Genomic DNA, 18,150 nt, shown 5'->3' on the forward strand with positions numbered 1-18,150 from the left:
TGCAGTGAGTCTTTTGGCCATGGATTTAGCAATGTAAGCATGGAGCAGCAGAAATGAAGGAGCTCTTTATAACTGTCCATCCTGAAAACACATGTGAAAAACAAGCTCAATTTGAACAAGGCTGGACACTAATTAAATCTTGGATTTGCCCCAATCCTTGCCTTAAAGCATCTTATAATTTGCTTATCATTCAGTGAAACTAAAAAAATTGACACAGGATTTGGCACAATTTTGTTACACTATTTATTCTGAAGTGGCCAAGTCATTTGTGCCTTGGCAGAAAGAAATACAATAGATGAGATGCCATTTGACACATGACACCCTATCATCAACACCCCAAAAACAACCTGGTATGTTGAAACTAGTCACAAAGAAATAGATTCTAAAATTTCTTTCCTTTCAACATTCAGCAGATTAGAATGTTCATTTCATTCTTTGTAGCCAGCTTTTGGGCTTACATAGTTCTGTGTGTTCATTAAATGTTGTCAGAGGTTTAAATGAGTCAAAATTTTCTTTGAGGACTACATCTTTAAGTAAAATAAAATCAGAGTATTTTGTGCTTTGGTGAGCATCTGTAATCTTTGTTAATGTATCCGATTTTGTGGCTCTGGAGATGAAAGTAGCACCATACATCATCAAAATCATTGCTTACAACATTTGTATATGTCATAAAATCTCAGTTAACACCACTGGAATGTCTTGTTTACTACTTTGAATGTCATCGGCTTCATTAGAGCCAAGACTTTGAATTATTTTCTGTATCAAGGATGTTGCTGTTTATAAAATGGGAGCAAAATGTGTCATTTTTATCTATGTGTTGAAATTCCCTACATTTCCAGAGTGAAAGTCTTAAAAGAACTTGATCGAACTTCAAGTAGAAGTTTTTATTCTTTATTTTGAGAAGAAAAAGAAATTCCCTTCATAGAACAATTTGATCAGAACGAGTTCTTTTATGGCAAGATTTAATTAGAAGATCGTTTACTTAGAGCCACAAATTTCAAATTGTAGTGTGCATCAGAATCATCTGGAAGGCTTGTTAAACCACAGAGTTTTGGGTCCTACCCCCAGAGTTCAACAAGTCTGGGGTGAAACCCAAGAATTAGCACTTTGATACCCACTGACTTAAACAATATTTTGATTACATGAATAATTTATTCTTTATTTAAGACTCTGAATTCAGGATTATGGATGGTGCTGATGAACTGTGAGCTCTTTTGACTAAAATGCTACTTTGGAAGAAGAGATTAAATAAATTACATAAACTTTCCAATGTTATGTATGTATAACAGGTTTGAAGGTGATACAGTCTTACCAATTACTTCAGCCAGCAGAGATTTTCAGACACCTAAAAATGCTTTTCATTTTTTTAAGTTACATTAAAATAAAAATGTGGAGTTACAGAAAAGAGGCAGATCTAGCCATAAGTGGCTTCACCACTGACCTAAGGATGAAGAACATGGCAAGTAAGCAACGTGACTTTGACTTGGAATCTTGCTGAATTCTAGAAATAGTATGATCATTTTGTAAGGAGGACAGAGTGAGCTCTCATTGATCACATTTGTTACCTAATATGTTTGTAAATAAGTGTTCTCAGCAGTTTTGATAAAAATAAGAAAGTTTTTCTGATTAAACTAAAAAGATGATATGCACACTGCCATTCAACTCTTTATTTGGTTAAAATAAAATCTCATTGAAATAATTTTGAGCAAAATTATATTTGTATTTGTCAATTTTGATTTCTGGGCATTTTTTCAAGAGCTGATATTTAATTTTCGATTTAAACATAAGCTCAGAAGACCAGTAAATCTGTGTGTAGTTAATTCTTTGTATATACATATTTTAATAATTTATTCATAGTTAATAGAGACTTAAAAATTTGAAATATGAACAGCCATATCCATTTCATTTTTCCAATGCTTCTTTCAATCTCCTTGATTACCTCAATGGCAATGAGTCCAAAAGCTACCCTTCTATCTTGCTCATTCTTCCCACTTCAGAATTTTTTCATGAAATCCTCAGATGTTTACGACATCCAACTCCTGCATGCCAGACACGTACAGAACAGCTCTTTGTACCTTTTCTGTCAGTACACGCACATCTCGGAGATATTGCAGGCTCAGTTCCAGACCACTGCAGTAAGTGAATATTGAAATAAAGTGAGTCAAATGAAATTTTTTGTTTGCCAGTGCATATAAAAGTTATGTTTACACCATAGCATAGTCAATTAAGTGTGCAATAGCATTGTCGGCAAAAACAATGTACATATCTTAATTTAAAAATATTTTATTGCTAAAAAATGCTAACTATTATCTGAGCTTTCATTGAGTCATAATCTTTTTGCAGGTGAAGGGTCTTGACTCAATTTCAATGGCTGCTGAGTGACCACGGTGGGGGCTGCTGAAGGCTGGGGTGGTTGTGGCAATTTCTTAAAATAAGACAACAATGAAGTTTGCTGCATCGATTGACTTTTTCTTTCACTAATGATTTCTCTGTAGCACGAGATGCTGTTTGACAGCATTTTACCCACAATAGGACATCTTTCAAAATTGGAGTCAATCTTCTCAAAACCTTCCAGTGCTTTATTAACCAACTTATATTCTAAATCTTTCATTGTCATTTCAACAACCTTCACAACATCTTCACCAGGAGAGTCTCTCATAAAACCACTTTCCTTGCTCATTCATAAGAAGCAACTCATCATCCATTAAAGTTGTTTCATAAAATTACAGCAATTCAGTCACATCATCAGGCTCCATTTCTAATACTAGTTCTCTTGCTATTTCCACCACATCTGCAGTCACTTCCTTCACTGAAGTCCTGAACCCCTCCAAGTCATAGATGAGGTTAGGAATCAATTTCTCCCAAAGTCCTATGAATGTTGACATTTTGACCTCTTCCCATGAATCACAAATGTTCTTAATGACATCTAGAATGATGAATCCTTTCCAGAAGCTTTTCAATTCACTTTGAAATTCAGATCCATCGGAGTAATCACTGTCTATGGAAGCTATAGCCTTGGGAAGTGTATTTCTTAAATAATAAGACTTGAAAATTAAAAATCCTCTTTGACTCATATTCTGTAGACTGGAAGTTGTGTTAGTAGGCATGAAAACAACATTAATTCTTTGTACATCTCCATCAGAGCTCTTAAGTTACTGGGTATATTGTCAATGAGCGTCATATTTTGCAAGAAATCTTTTTTTTCCCCCCTGAGCAGTAGGTCTCAACAGTTGGCTTTAAAAATTCAGTAAACTATGTTGTAAAATTATGTGCTGTCTTCCAGGCTTTGTTGTGCCATTTATAGACCACAGGCAGAGTGGATTTAGTGTAATTCTTAAGGCCCCAGCATTTTCAGAATGGTCAAAGAGCATTGGCTTTAGCTTAAAGGCACCAGATGCATTAACCCCTAAAAAGAGAGTCAGCTTTTCTTTGAAGTTGGCATTGACTGAAGCCAAGCATTTACTTTTTATCTTTAGTCATGAAAGTTCTAGATGGCATCTTCTCCCAATAGAAAGCTGTTTTGTGTACATTGAAAATCTGTTGTCCAGTATTCCAGTGTGTGTGTGTGTGTGTGGTATGTGTGTATACAAACACACACACACCACATCTTTTTTATCCATTCATCCATTGACGGACACAGGTTGTTTGCATTTCTTGCCTATTGTAATAATCACAGCGGTGCATATATCTTTTCAAATTAGTGTTTCTTGTTTTTTTTAGGTGAATACCTGGGAGTAGATTATTGCAAATGTGATAATTCTAAGTTTTTGAGGCACCTTCATACTGTTTTCCACAATGACTGTACTAATTTACATTTTCATCAACAGTGCATGAGGGTTCCTTTTTCTCCAAATCCTTGCCAATACTTGTTAATTCTTGTCTTTTTTATTCTAGCCAGTCTGACAGGTGTAATTTGATTTGATTTTGATTTGTATTTCCCTGATGATTAGTGATGTTGAGAATCTTTTCATGTGTATGTTGGTCATTTGTATGCCTTCGTTGAAAAAATATCTATTTAGGTCCTTTGCCCATTTTTGATCAGATTATTTGCTCTTTTTGTTTTGAATTGTATACATTCTTTATGTATTTTGGATACTAACCCCTTTTAGATATATTCTTTGCAAATATCTCCTCCCATTCACTAGACTGGTGTACACACACACACACACACACACACACAGAGGAATAAAAAAGGATGAGATCTTGCCATTTGTGACATCATGAATAGACCTAGAGGCTATTATGCTAAGTAAAATAAGACAGAGAAAGATAAATGCCACATGATTTCACACATATGTGGAATCTAAAAATAAGTCAAGCAGAGAAAGACAATTATCATATGGTTTCACTCATATGTGGAACATAAGGAATAGTGTGGAGGATCAGAGGGGAAGGGAGGGAAAACTGAATGGGAAGAAATCAGAGAAGGAAGCAAACCGTGAGATACTCTGGACTCCGAGAACCAAACTGAGGGTTACAGAAGGGATGGGGGTGAGGGAATGGGTATTAAGGAGGGCACATGTTGTGATGAGCATTGGGTGTTATATGCAACTAATGAATCATTGAACACTACATCAAAAACTAATGATGTACTATAAGCTGGCTAACTGAACATAATAAAAATAAATAAATAAAAATAAAAAACAAAACAAATGAATAAACAAAAGGTAGATTCAGACCTATAAATACAGAGAACAAAGTGGTGGTTTCCAGAAGAAAGGGACAGGGAGGAATGGACAAAATGGGTGAAGGGCAGCGGGGTATACAGGCTTCTAGTTATGGAATGAGTAAGTCATGGAAACGAAAGGTACCACATAGAGGGTGTAGTGACTGGTATTGTAATAGCATTGTATGATGGCAGGTAGTAGCTACACTTGTGTGCATAGCATAATGTATAGAGATGTTGTATCACTAGGTTGTACACCTGAAGCTAATGTAACATTATGTCAACTATACTCAAGGAAATGTTTTTAAAAGTCTGTTGTTTAGTGCAGCCTTCATTAATTATCTCAGCTGTTTTTTCTGGATAACTTGCTGCAGCCTCTACATCAGCACTCTCTGCTTCACCTTGCACTTTTATGTTAACAAAGATGGCTTTTTTCCTTAAACCTCATGAACCCACCTCTGCTAGCTTCAAACTTTTCTTCTGCAGCGCCTCACCTCTCTCAGCCTTCACAGAATTGAAGAGAGTTAGGTCCTTGTTCTGGATTAGGCTTTGGCTTAAGGTAGTGTTGTGACTGGTTTATCCAGACCACTAAAACCTTCTCCATATCACCAGTAAGGTTGTTTTGCTATCTTATCATTCATGCGTTCAGTGGAGTAGCACTTTCAGTTTCCTTCAAGAACTTTTCTTTTGCATTCACAACTTGGCTGTTTGGCACAAGAGGCCTAGCTTTCAGCCTGTCTTGGCTTTCGACATGCCTTCCTCACTAAGCTTAATCATTTCTAGCTTTTGATTTAAAGTGAGAGACTTCTGACTCTTCCTTTCACTTAAACATGTAGAGGCCATTGTAGGATTACTAATTGGCCTAATTTCAATACTGTTGGATCTCAGGAAATAGGCCTGAGAGGAGGGAGGGAGATGGGGGAGCTGTGTATCAGTGAACAGTCAGAGCACACACAATGATTAATTTTGCCATTTTATATAGGCATGATTAGTGATGCTCAAAAATAATTACAGTGCAACACAAAGATCACTGATTGCAGATCATCATAACATATATAATAATGAAAATTTTGAAATATTGTGAAAATTGCCAAAATGTGATACAGAGACACAAAGTGAACAAATGCTGTTGGTTAAATGGTGCCAATAGACTTGCTGGGGCAGGGTTCCCATAAGCCAATTTACAAAAACTGCAATTTCTGTGAAGAACAATAAAATGAGATATATCTGTATTCCTCATAAGCCATGTGGACTATTCCTGAAAGCCAGAGGTTTTATCACTGCCGAGGTGATACATCGGTGTCTAGATCTCAGCATAGAGTGCAGTGTTTCTTCATAGATAGATGATTCCACTTCCTCAATATTACAGTTGCCCAAAGCCTGACATCTTATGGTTGCAGCCCTTAGCCTTCACTGACTTTAGTTCACATGCTCTTCTCAAGGTGGAAAATAGCTGTGAAAGAGTTGGGCAAGACTGGTTCTAGCAGTTTCTTTCTCATGCATCACAATTTCTTTCTGACCTTCCCAGAGGTAAAGTAGCATCTCTCCTAGAGCCAAAAAACATAAATTATGTTTTTCCCCTTGGAAAATCAACAACCTATGGCTTTCCATCTAGTGTGGGCAGAGTAACTATCCTCAGAGATTTCTATATAATGTCCTGACCTTATAAGGAAAGTTGTCTTAACTGAGCCAAAGGTGATTTTTATCCTGACTTATGGCACTTTATTCATTAAAAACAACAACAACAAAACAACAACAACAACAACAACAACAACAACAAATTATATATCTTGTAGACAAATCTAAAGTTAATTTTTGGGTCAGGTGCATGTGTTCATGTGCATTTTTAAAGGGGAGGGTGTTCATGCTATTTTTCTCACATTTTCAAAGTGATCCATGACCAAAAATAAATGTATAACTAGTTGGTTAGAAGGACTTAAGTTTAGGGATAAAACCTGCAAGGGTAATGTTTAGAAAGAGGAGTCAGCATAGAGGGTGGCAAGGATGTATCAGAGATACAGGAAGAGAACAAGAACAACCGACATCACGAAGTCAGGGAAGAAGTGAGTTGAATGCGAAAGAGTCCAGTTAGACCAAGAATACACTGATAGCTGCTGTTGGGAGCATTTCCGGAGTCTTGCTATTAAGGTTGTCACTTTCAGTGTAAATTACCTCTGGCAACATTGTCAGTGAACACAGCCTCCAGGGACAGTCTCCAGCAGGAGCAGCAGTGGAGGACGGTGACAACTTAAAGGAAGCAGTGGGAGGTACAGAAACTTTCACTCTCTCCTCCAGGCTAATAAATAATTGAGAACCCAGCCTGACCACTCAGGAACATTTATCTGGCCTTATTCTGCCTTGTCACTTCCACACATTTTCATTTATCACATGCTGCTACTGCACTACACCAGTGCTTCTCAAATTATTTGTGGTTAACAAGGAGGGGAGGCTTTTTGCCCCAAATCTATTGTGGGCCAATCTTTTTGTAAAATGAAGCAAAGATACATTAGAAAAAAATGAAATTAAAAAACACAGAATAGTAACATTCTTTTTTATTATTAGAATACCAGAAGTTTCCATACTATAGGATTCCATTTATAAAGAATGCTTGAAAGGACAAGATTTTAGAAATGGAGAATAAATTAGTGGTTGCCAGGGGTTAAGGAGAGAGCAGGAACAAGAGGAGGATGGGTGTGGATCTAAAAGGGCAACCTGTGGGAATCTTGTTCAGTGGGCATGTCTGTATTTTGAATAACAATTTCAATATCATGGTAATGAGATTGCAGTAGAGTTTTGTAAGTTATTGGGTCAAATTTGGTAATGTGTACGTAGGATCTCACTATACTATTTCCTACAACTGCATGCAAACCTATAATTATCTCAAATAAAATCTTGAGTTAAAAAAAATAGACATAACAATACTTTGTCAAAATGCTGCAAAGGTTTTTAAATCTTCCATTTTTATCTCATTGAATGGTAATATCCAAGATCCACACTGGTCCACAGACCACTCATGGAGTAGCACTAAGCAGCACTGCCTTTTTTTCTATGTTTCAGTTCAGATTCCTTCTGCACAGCCTTCCTCTAACGATTCTTCTGAAAACAGACTGCTCTTTTATGCCATTCTAACTTTTCAGCCTCATTACCCACCTCTTTACCTCAAACCATCCTCAATATATGATGGCTTCTCTTTTTAGTATAACGGTTCCTCCTGCTTAGACTCTTCTCCCCTAAATCAGATGTGCTTTCCCAAATCCACATCTCGTTTACGTGCCAGGATGACTCCCTTTATTCACAAAGTGTCTCTAGATTCCACCCCTCAGAATTAATATCTCCCATTGCAGGTTTCTGTGATTCCCTTTATCAGCTATAACAATTTATTTAAAAATAACTATTCATGCATTTTACTTTCTCCTCACTTTAATGAAAAGGTATGAAGAACATTATTCCCAGGAGTCACACAGTAGTTGTTGAAATAGGTTAAACCAAATAAGAATAATTATCATCATCTAGTTGGTGCCTAGGGAGGTCCCTGTCTGATTGAATATGTTCCCTTAAGTCAGCATGGGAAGCAGTAGCTGGTGACTTCAACTCAGGGGATCTTTGGAATGTGCTGTATTTCAAGTTGATTTTTCCTGGTCAAGCATTATGGAAGGAGAGAATAACAATGCCCATTAAGGATCATGATGGGGTAGAAATCCTAGAAACCTAGCAGTTTCAGGGCTTGAGACCACTAACATGACTTGATTGTAATTGAGTATCTTACCTATCAGAGTTCTGACTGAGAATATCACTCAGGAAATACATGCCACATTGATCTAGGGGAGCTATAGAAAAGACTAAGTTGGTGATGAAAGCAATTACAGTGAAAAATCCAAGTGCTGATTAGGCAATTCCATTTTTAATTTCTATTATGTACCCATGCATATAATCAATAGGATAACTGTAGCGATATAACTGAAAATAGTATCACAGTCATTACTTTAGCAAATGCCTTTTATTGATTTTAGGATTTAGTCTCTTGTGGTCTAAAAGCTTTCCTGTTTCCATAAAATCTATGGAATGCTTTGACTTATTTATGTTTACTAAAATTTACAAAACATTTGTTAAAAGTAATAAATGAAGGGTTAGAGTTTCAGCAGTGAGCACATGCCTCAACTTGGCTCTGTTTTCTGTATTACGTTTAACTGAATTCAGATTTCCATTTTTGTGATTAGTGCACAGTGCCAGACCAAAGGCTGTGCAAGTTGCCCTTCATCTTCTATAATAAATTTAGCTCCCCACGAAGATACATAATTAAACTGGGCAGTGCAGTCTGATTATCTGTCAAATATAAATGAGTCACCCTGCTACCTTCAAATACTAGTTCTCTGTGTCTACGATGAATTAAAACACTTCAGTCCTGGATGCAAAAGTGATAAAATATCCATTCAGTCAGCACATATTTATTGAATGCCTGCTGTGTGCCAAGCATTTTATATTTGAAGAGCAGTTTTGAGATAAATTTTACATAATTTTTTCAACCGATGCTCAGAACAGCTCTCTAATTTATAGAAGCAGAAATACGGGACTCAGGGTACCTGAGTGGCTCAGTTGGTTAAGCATCTGACTCTCGATTTTGGCCCAGGTCATGATCTCGGGGTTGTGAGATTGAACCCCACATCAGGCTCTATGTTCAACAGAGAGTCTGCTTGGGATTCTCTCCATCCCTCTCCTTCTGCCCCTCCCCCTGCCCTGCTCTCTCTCTCTAAAAGAAAAAAGGAAGGAAAAAAGAAAGGAAAGAAGGAAGGAAGGAAGAGAGGGAGGGAGGGAGAGAGAGAGGGAGGGAGAGAAAGAGGAAGGAAGGAAGGAAGGAAGGAAGGAAGGAAGGAAGGAAGGAAGGAAGGAAGGAAATGAAATACTGGAATCAATTTACAGATGAGGAAACAGTGCTTCAGAGAGGGAAAGTGATTTCATAGGGGTCACATGGTTTTAAATGGTATAGTTATGAATAAAACTTGCAACTCCTGACTCATCACCATTTGGTACTTTCATACAGCATACTTGGTTTCTAAGAATAAGATGCTCTGTGCATAATGATGGAGGTCTGATATCCTTTGTGTGTTTCTTTATCATCAAACTGCTTATAATTATGAAAAATCTATTTCTCTACACCAAAAGTATTAGCCCTGTGGGAGTCCAGGAGAGTTCTATATCACAGATCTTTAAAATGAAATAAATAGATTTTGCAAACATTTCTGAAGAAAATAGCCCATTCGAACCTATGACAAAAGGATTTTTAATGACAGAAGTAGTCATGTTTTCATTGAATCAGTAATGTACCTCAGTATTAGCTCAAAACAATACTATATCAAAAACTGATGAGGGGGCGCCTGAGTGGCACAGCGGTTAAGCGTCTGCCTTCGGCTCAGGGCGTGATCCCAATGTTACGGGATCGAGCCCCACATCAGGCTCCTCCGCTATGAGCCTGCTTCTTCCTCTCCCACTCCCCCTGCTTGTGTTCCCTCTCTCGCTGGCTGTCTCTATCTCTGTCAAATAAATAAATAAAATCTTTAAAAAAAAAAAGCTGATGAAGTGCTGTATGGTAACTAACATAATTTAAAAAATAAAAATAAAATCATGTCTGCTAGGAAAAATAAATTCTTGCATATCTGGTAAATGTACACTTAATGCTTTGTGATTAATACTTCAAGTGTCCCTCATGTAAGTTTCTTCATTTTACAGTGAAGAATATCAAATCTAAGAAAAGAATCCAGGATGAACAAGTGTGGCAAAGCCCACGTGTTTGCCACCATAGCACTGTCCTTTACTAAATGTAGGAAAGGCAGATACACTCCCCTGGAATGTAAGCTACGATAGGGCAGAACCTCTGTCTATTTTGTTCATTGCTCTTTCTCCAACCCTACAATAGTAGCTGGCACATAGTAGATAGTTAATAAATATTTGTAAGTGCATGAAACACTTTGAAAAGAAGTCTGTTTTCTTACCGATTGCATATATGTCTGTAATATTAGAGGTAACTGTCTCAGAATGGTAATGTAAGTTTAATATCTGGCTAAGTGAAGCTAAAGCAGCATAATGATGATCCTATGACATCCAGTTTGTTCACATTGTAGCTCAGCCATAGTTAGCACCTGCTGTTTCAACAGCCATCTTTAAATAGAACAATGAACACCCACCAGTGGCACGGAGAGAACTGAAAGTATACGTTCCTTTAATCACAGGTCAGGACTTTGCAGATACGCAGAATAAAAGATAGCATATATCAAAGTTTCTAGCCTAGTACTGGACACAGAGGATGCTCGATAAATATTAAGTGAATCTCTGTTTGATTTTGTGTTTCTATAAACATGAACTTGTGTGTGGAGAACTCAGGTGTGTCTTATCTAATTCATATGAAGGTAAGACTAAAGTCTTTATGACTTAATATGTGTATTTATTAATATTTAAGGGACTTCTTTAATATAGTTGTTAAGCTAATAGAATTTGGACATATAGGTTTTTTTTTTTTTTAATTTGTCAAGTTACTCAATCTTTCCAAGCTTGAATTTCCTTATCTCCAAATTGAGGATAATAATAGTAATGACTTTCTAAGTGGTAGTGCGTAGTAATTGAGATACCTTGCATTTGGAGGTGACAGGGAGTGTTGGGTCAATAAAAGAGGGCAAGTCCAAGCCTGCAGTGATGGCTTAGGTGATTCTATTTGTGTAAATCTGATACCAGGGAGGCCCACTCTGCTCCTCTAGATCTATATATGTTATTGGCTGGAATCCAAGTTCCACAAGCCATAGATATTCAAAGTCTTTTTCAAGGCTTTTGAGGATTCTGAAGAATCACATTTCATAGTGACCTGTGCATCTAGAGTGCTGTTCTCATGCTTTTATTTTTTTAGACCAAATGCCAAATGTTTTTATTGACTGAAATCAGAAAATAAGACTCTTCCTAAAATTCTACCCATTCCCAAATACCCACTCACACAAGGTATTAATTAAAAGACTTTACCAAAGATGTTGGAGTCAAAGGAAAGGAATCACACTAAAGCAGTAAAAGTCAAATTGTATATTATGTAATCTTGCTTTAATTTTTTTAATTTTTATTCTTATTTTTAGCTGCCAAACCACTTGACCTTTAACACCACATGGTTACCTAGTCTCCCAAGATCTCATTCGCCCATCCTCCTCCAATTTTGTATTCTCTTCTCCCCCACCCACCTCTAAAAAACTGCTCATTACTCAAGCAAAAGATTTTTACTATTTATTCACTTCAAATATTTCTGTTATCATGATTTCAGGGTCTCACATTTTACTCCATCAAACTTAAGACATAGCCCCTAAAAAAAGGCAGTTCCCATCCAGAGAGGAATATTGTACAAATGTTACAATAATGCATTTCTCACTTGATTATACTGTAGACTAACTGCCAATGCTTCTTGTCATGAGAAGGACCAAACATCTCTCATTTGTTTGCTTATTGCTACTACTGCAGGACATATACTCCAGCTGCCACTACCAATGAGCCACATGAAATACTGACTCTACATCTTATACTGAACGACTCTTCCCGACCAAAATTGATTTCTACTAGTCATGATTTTCTCCTCCAAATGACAATCAGGATTAAATTAAAAATATGTGTATGGTGTGTATGTATGTGCACATGTATGTATGTGTGTCTTGTGGGGTCCTGAACTATCCTCATTTTGAATACTTCTAATGATCCACTCTTTCTAAATGTGCTCTTCACCTCCTATAAAGTACCTTTTCTTTTAAGCATTCCTGGTCTTCAACACCAACTTCCACATTCTTTTCCTTGGTATCATATTCCATCTTCCTGGTAAAGCTTTTCATTCTTTGAAGACTTGAGTACTTTCCCACTGTTGCTGTCTCCCTCATAACTCCTGATTTCCCAGGAGCAGCTTCCATGTAAACATCACCTTTAGTTCTGTGACATATTCCCCTGGCTAGTCTAAGGATCTTTTTTCTTCATCACGCTATACAAAAGACTCTTTAAAATCACTAATGACTAATAATTCATTCTTTATTTTAACCATGTCCTACTATCCTACATATAGTCCAATTCCTTAATTATTCATTGGGACTGCCAATCTATTGACTGTCAACCTTCTAAATATGTTTATCAATCTCCTATCTTCAGTTCCCTTCTCCCAGCAAAGTTTTCATGATTTTATTTGCAACTACTCTCTGAAAAATACCTTAAACTTTCTATTTTGCAATAGAATCCATATGGTTAAACACTAACATTAGAATATATTAGGATAGGCTACTATTATTTTAACTGTTGTATTAGTTAAGGTAGAACAATTCCTGTTTAAAAACAACACCAGACCTCAGTGGCTTATCACAACTAAATTTATTACTTTCTTATCTCTGTTAAATGCAGTTTGCTGGAAGAAGAATGGGACTTTCCTTTATGTAGTCATTTCAGGGGCTCATCAAACTCCTTCCATTCAGGTTGCTATGAACATATGTGAAGAAGGCATATCTTTTCTTACCTGCTTTGGACCCAGAATAATGTATCACATCTTTGCACATTTAATTTGTGAGAACTAGTTACATGGCCCCTATCTGATGCAGAAACTCTGGAAAATGCAATTTGTTTGTGGGTCCAGAAACAGAAAAAAATGTTTGCTGAGCAGTGATAGATTATGGCATGCTAGTAATATCCCATCCAAGAAGCTAAGTACTAATAATTAAAAACAAAAAGGCAAAGCAGCAATGACAACAGCTGATATGTATATACTTAGTCCTATAAATTCTCTATCCTGCTCAGCAGTTTTGCCACATTTCTCTAGTTAGTTCACACTTCTTTGTTACGCTGTTTCTCTTTCAAATATCTTCTAATCTCTGGCCCCCTTTTTGCTTCTCTCTCTTTATCACAGAGAAAGAGAAGCCTCCAAGTAGAAGTTTTATCTATCTCTTGCCACTGTATCTAAACACATTCCTGTAGCTAAGTCTGTCTTTCTCACTTTTGGTTCTGCTGCACAGAAAGAATTGCCCACCTTCTATTTCAAAGACAATCTTCCAATGTACAAAGTCTTGCATTGTTATACACTTTGGTAAATAGACAGTCCCCATTAAAATTCAAGCGTGCCAGCAACTCCCATCTGTGGGTGTCTGTACAACTCTCTCCTGCTCTCTTCTCATTTCTCTTCTCCCCTCTAAAGTGTCTTGAGAGGGTTATGTGTATTGTTGCTCCTGCTTCTTGATACCTCCAGTACCCTTCTGCCACAACACTCAATGAAGGTGCTCTATCCCAGATTCTGTTGATTTTTGTCATAAAATCCAACAGCAGCTTTTAATTACACTTGTCATTTTACACTTTAACAACTTTCAGTACACTTGAATATCCAATCCTATTTTAAACACTTTCCTTGACTCGTTTCATGTTATGCTCCCTTTTTCCACTTTACTTTCAGTTCCATTTTTAGGTCACCTTTCTTTGCTGGAACTTCAGCTCTTCAGATTCACCTTTAGTTTCTATTCAACTTTCCCCTTAAAGGCAACTCAAACTGAGTATGTTCAACAGCGAATTCATGATTTCCTCTTTTTCCTCCAAATCTATACTTCCTCCATACTCTCCCATCTCAGTTTCTCAGTTACTCAAATCTGAAATCTGGGAATCATGAAGATTCCTCCTTCTCCATCAGCCACCAAATCTAATCAGTTATGAAGTCCTGTTCAGTGTAAAGTGATGTTTCCGGTTCCATAGAAGCCACCATCATTTTTTGCAATGGCACTCCAAAAATATGAAAGCCCTCTAATTTTCTTGGATCTATTATTTATTGCCATTTTTTTTTATCCCCAAGAACATTCAGAATGGTTTCCTTTAGTCACTAATCAGATCTGATCTTTTTCTTTTAAAACTCTTTGCTTTTAAAATAAGGAGCATACCTATTTATCTTGGTCTGTAAGACCTTTAATTGATTCTATCTTCTTCTTCCAATTTATGTTTGGCCATGCTCCCTTCTCACCTCATTACTTCAGTCGAAATTTTTCTTATTCGGTGCCTCAAATGTGTTCAACTCCTTCTAGCCACAGGAGTTTCGGAACATTTAGTTCCACTTGCTCCAACTTTCACATAGAAAATTGATCCTAATTTTCAGTTCTCAGTTCAATTTTCACTTTTCCAAGAAAAGTATGGCACCTGTTACTTTTTATTTCATTAATTGATTCAAAAAGTTTCTCAGAACCAGCATCATATACTTGCATTTAGTCATACTTTAAAAACCCATGTATATCATGTGATTCAGAGCTGCTAATAGTGGTTTACCTACCATGAGTTTATGCTATTGTGTCCCCTCTGTTAAAGCAAACTATTCTTGAACAGTAAAATCGGTAATACTAAAAAAAAAAAAAAAATTCTACATGTATCTCCATTTTTTAGTTGTTACTCTACTCTGTTCTTCTGTCTAATGCCATTATATTTTTCTCACGGCTCCAGATTAAACAAGAAAGTATTTCTTATCGAATATTTTACGTTTGTTAATTAGCAGATTACATCAGTGTTGGAAATGTGTTATATTATAACACTTTAAACTACAATTATTTTATAAAATGTATATTTTTCCTCTTAAGGTAGTTTCTATGAAATGGAGTTTGAAGGAAATGAAATAACACTAAATTTGCTAGTCTGATTATTCTCATATAAAAGAAAGTCTCTTAAGAGAACAATGGGAAAGTTCAGTAGCATTTGCTACAGATTATGTGATAGCAGTTATTTCTTTACTTCAAGCCTTTTTTGTGCATTTGGCCATCAATAGATAAAATCTACTGAGTGCTCAGTCCTTTCCACATGTGGCTTCATTTCAATGTAAAAGAACCTTAGGGATAGGTACTTTTATTACCATCTAATGAAGAAACTAACAGCTAAAAAGAATATCTACCTTGCTTAAAGTCACACAGCTACTACATTGTGCTAGACTATGTGGAGGTGGGACCCTTACTTCTAATCAATAAGCTATATGATATTCTGTTTTACTATATAGAATACTCAGATGATAAAATATGGATAATCTGTAAAGGGCTAATTTCACCTGGCTTTCTTTATGCATTTAGCTTAATTTTAATTATAAAATTCAGAGGAAGTCCAAACCCCAGAGATCTAAAGTAACAGAATGTAGAAAAGGGTTTTTTACCTGGAATTTTATAAAAGTAATTTTAGGATTCATTGATATACCATAAACTTATTCTCAATAAAGGAAGTTTACAAATTTATTGTCTATTGTAGAGGAGCACTCCAAATTTTATGAAGTTACTTGTGATATCAGTATCCAGGGTGCCCTCATTAAGAATCCTCTCCAGATTTTGGCTATGACTCATATTAACTATCCTGCCTACACAAACATTTTTGCTATTTTGTTTCCTGGCCTGTATTATTCATCCCAGATATTTATTAATAATTGTCTATCTCTCTAACCTAAAAATTCTATAGAGGTTCAGGATGTTATATACTCTCTAGGAGTTCAAGGTTTCTGTGGGAGAGAGGGAGTGTATAATATCCCTCTGGTGGAAAAAACAATTTCAAGATAAAAAACTAAAATAAATTCCACTATTTACACCATGCCATTTATTTTTCCTCATGTGGAAATTGTTGAAGTTACAGCCTCCAATTTTTTCTTCCCTGAATTATTCCTCCTTGGATAGGTCCTCTGTCAACAGATCCTAGTCTTTTTTTTTTTTTTTTTTTTTTTTTTTTAACAAAAAACATTTATTACTCACAGTTCTGGAGTCTGGGAAGTCTAAGATCAAGGCAGCACCAGTAGATGTCTGGTAAAGACTCACTTTCTGGTTCTTACACCACCATCTTGCTGTGTTCTCTCATGGCAGAAGAGGAAAGGGAGCACACAGTTTCTTTCATAAGGTTGCTAATCCCATTCGTGAGGTTTCCAACTTCATGACCTAGGCATCTCCCAAATACCCCATTTCCAAATACTATCCCATTGGTGACGAGGTTTCAACATATGAATTTTGGAAAGGGACATAAACATTCAGTCTCTAGCACTTTTTTTATAGCCCTTGGATAAGTCTTCACTCACTGTGGTCTTGATGATGTGACTTGCTTTGGCCAAGGGGGGTGGGCCGCAAATGTGACGCGAGACTTGACAAATGTTTAGGCAGCAGGACTTGATTTGTCTTGTTGCTCTTGTACTTTAAATTGGCCACGAGCGAGCCCATCCTAGCCTACAGGATGGCACATAACCCAGTTTCTCCTGTGTTGGTAGCTAATCATTAGCCAAATGGAGAAGCAGAGCCCTTGTTGGATGGGTGCTGATGACAGGTACAAAGGTGAACCCAGGAAAGGCCAACAGAAGCACTGCTCCTCTAAGCATAGCCTGTTTGTTGATCCACAGAATTTTGAGCTAAAATAATGGTGGTGTTTTTGTTTAGTTTGGTGCTGTTAGTTTTGGTGTTTTGTTATACAGTAAAAGATAACCGATGGAAGTATTCTCTCAGCTACAGAGTTTATGCTACGACGTTTACTGTTTAATCACTATTGGCCCTATAGCATATATTTATGCCACTATATTTTCAAGTTAGTAATATTCATTTTATAGGCATCATAGCTGGAGGAGGAATAGTACTTAGATAAAAAGGAATAAAGAACAACACATTAAAATTGAGTGCTCAGTTGGTGCCAAGCATTATATTATGTGCCTATGTCCATATTATAAAATGTATGTGTTTCTTTGAGATGGCTCAAATATCAGCAGGAGTCCAAGAATCGATTATCTTCGTATGTGAAAAGAATGTGTCTTTTTTGTGGATTCTTCAGTTAAGGGACTTACCTCTCAGTGCTCGTAATAATAATAATAATAATAATAATATATAACAGATACATATCTAGATGCATAAGCAGAGAAAGAAAAGCTAGAAAGAGGTAAATTTAGTCAGAGACTCACCATCCTAATTTTCAGGAAAATTGTGGAGATACTATTCCTTACTGCTGAAATATCCCTGGATTTGTAAGTTTTGTGCAAAAGGGTACGTGACATTAAAGTATTTCTTTGGATTTTAAACACAGCGACTATTTGGTAATTGAATACAACCTAATGATAATTTCCAAGGTTTATAATTCTCTTTTGAAGAGTTCTATGACTTGCATTAAATTAAATCCTGATTACTTCAGAGATTATGTACACCATGATGGATAGAAATATTTCTCTCCCACATCATACATGCTGGGAAATAAAGTCTTACAATGGGCCAAAATTTCACAAATGTACTTGCATTCAAAATGTTCCCTTAAAGTCATTCATACCATAGAAAGTTTCTCTTTCATTCATCACCCTGTTGTGGGAGGTTTTTCAACTGTATGCCAGACAGTTCTCTAAGCAGAAGGAGTAGCAGCTAAAATAGAAAAGTTGTTAGTGGTATTCTTAAATAAACAGAATAATGAATCTTTGTAAATCATCATAACCTTAGGAAACTGAAAACATGTCATATTTTTTGATATTTTAATAACAT

General features: G+C 36.4%; 1 long non-coding RNA gene across 1 annotated transcript; it reads right to left on the reverse strand.

Moving 5' to 3' along the window:
* Positions 1-229: 229 nt before the first annotated feature.
* On the reverse strand, positions 230-16,882 carry LOC130542870 (uncharacterized). Its single transcript, XR_008957738.1, has 2 exons — positions 16,405-16,882; positions 230-2,130 (listed from the first exon to the last, which is right to left on the reverse strand). It is a non-coding gene; the product is annotated as an uncharacterized LOC130542870 (long non-coding RNA).
* Between the last annotated feature and the right edge of the window lie 1,268 nt (positions 16,883-18,150).

This window comes from Ursus arctos, unplaced genomic scaffold (genome assembly GCF_023065955.2).
Source record: "Ursus arctos isolate Adak ecotype North America unplaced genomic scaffold, UrsArc2.0 scaffold_10, whole genome shotgun sequence".
Taxonomy (NCBI): domain Eukaryota; kingdom Metazoa; phylum Chordata; class Mammalia; order Carnivora; family Ursidae; genus Ursus; species Ursus arctos.